Source organism: Physeter macrocephalus, chromosome 1 (genome assembly GCF_002837175.3).
Source record: "Physeter macrocephalus isolate SW-GA chromosome 1, ASM283717v5, whole genome shotgun sequence".
Taxonomy (NCBI): Eukaryota; Metazoa; Chordata; class Mammalia; order Artiodactyla; family Physeteridae; genus Physeter; species Physeter macrocephalus.
The window spans coordinates 139,586,346-139,588,196 of record NC_041214.2 but is presented as its reverse complement, the minus strand read 5'-3'; positions in this window follow the sequence as shown (position 1 = coordinate 139,588,196).

The following is a 1,851-nucleotide window of genomic DNA, read 5'->3' as shown; positions in this document are numbered from 1 at the left end:
CTCAGGAAGAAACTTCTGCTTTGTAATATCCCTTTTAATTGTGTGTTGCTGCCCTGAAGGCAGAGTTTTTGATGAGACCCCCCATCTCCACCTCTCCAACCCATCTCCACGTGGCCCTTTTATACTTTGTTGTGGAAGAGTTGTTCAGCTAGTTTTCAGGTCTTTTTCAGAGGGAACTGATCCATATATAGGTGTAGACTCTGTGTGTCTGTGGGAGGAGGTGTTGCAGGATCTTCCTACACTGCCATCTTGCACTGCCTCTTCCTATGATCTCAAACTAACTGTTTTCTCTACTTCTTAGACATAATGCCGTTGAAGACTTCATAGACTACAGTGTAGTGTAAATATAACTTTCATATGCACTGGGAAAACAAAAAATTCATGTGACTTGCTTTATTGCAATATTTGCTTTATTGTGGTCTGAAACCAAATCACCGTATCTCTGAGGTATGCCTGTATCTATTCCAGGTAATAAAATAAAAAACCAGGGCTATTTTTTTTTAAATTTAATCTTAGCATTTTCATGGGCTTTTACTTTCACAAGTATATGATTTTGTGATGGGCATCTCAGTAACATGTTCTATGCTTTCATTTATTTTTATGTCACAAACATAATCATTCTAAACAGGCTTTTTTTCAGTAGTCTTCCAAGACTTGTTTGTGAGGTTAGAAAAATAGTATTCAGAACTTTGAAACTGCATTTCAACCCAAAAGCCATGTTAACATTATCCATTTCTGTGGAGTGCAAATTCTTTAAAGTGAGAATCAAGTTGCTATTAAAATTAGACTCCCTTTCAGTGTTTTCTTGTTGGATTTCTTGCAAAAAATAGAAAGTTTAGCACAATAGAGATGTGAAAAAAGACATTTGATTATTATCATGCAAGTTATTAACAGTGTCAGAATAGCAGCCATAAAAAATATCCTTCAGGGAAAAGTGAGTCGGTAATGGGATTTATCAGCTCAGTGGGCATGTAAAGCCTATTTGTTTTAATGGCATATTTTAACACAAACAAGGAAACATATTTTGTGGCAACAGTCTTAATTAATTTGTTTTTGGTCAAGCTATATTCCTTTCCAAATTTAAAATCAACGGCAATGAGAATACTTAAAATTAATTATGGTACTTTACATTATTCATTACCCATTTTAAAATGCCAGCTATATTAATCACTGAATCCTTTTTGTGCAACTATAGCTGTGCTGAGAAATGTCATTTATAACAATTTGGATAGCCTTATAACATTCATTAAGTATATTGTATGTGTGGCCCTATGCTTTATATATTCTCATGCTGATAACTACTATTTGAATCTAAGAGACAACACTATTATGATTAAATTGCCCATGCCTATCAGAAGTCAGTTAATTATAAAGGCCTATGAGTGGAAAATGTTTTCAACTTGGAAAATTGTACAGTCCAGAATCAGTTTGAAATATGTCAGAAAACAGTAGTGTAACAGTATTTGTCATCAGTTATTATAAGGATATAAGTTTCAGTGGAATGAATATAATCTCTTTCAGGTAGCCATTCAATAAAAGACAGTTAAAACCATTGTCCGTACCATCGTCATCTTATTGGCAGACTAAAAACTGCAGTCTGACTAATTGAGATGAAGTTTCACAGTTACTTAATCTCACCTTGCCTGCAGCATATTTCCACATTTATCCACCCAGATTTTAAATTCTATAATTATGAATATTGGTTTCTCTTTTCCTTTTGATACCCTGATATAGCTCCTTGCCTTGAAATGGTATTTTCTAAAGGATTTTATTTGATTTCACTGTTTTAATAGATTACTTCACGTTTTCTATGCTTATCTCCCTTAAGTTGTAACCAAGGTTATTAAATCA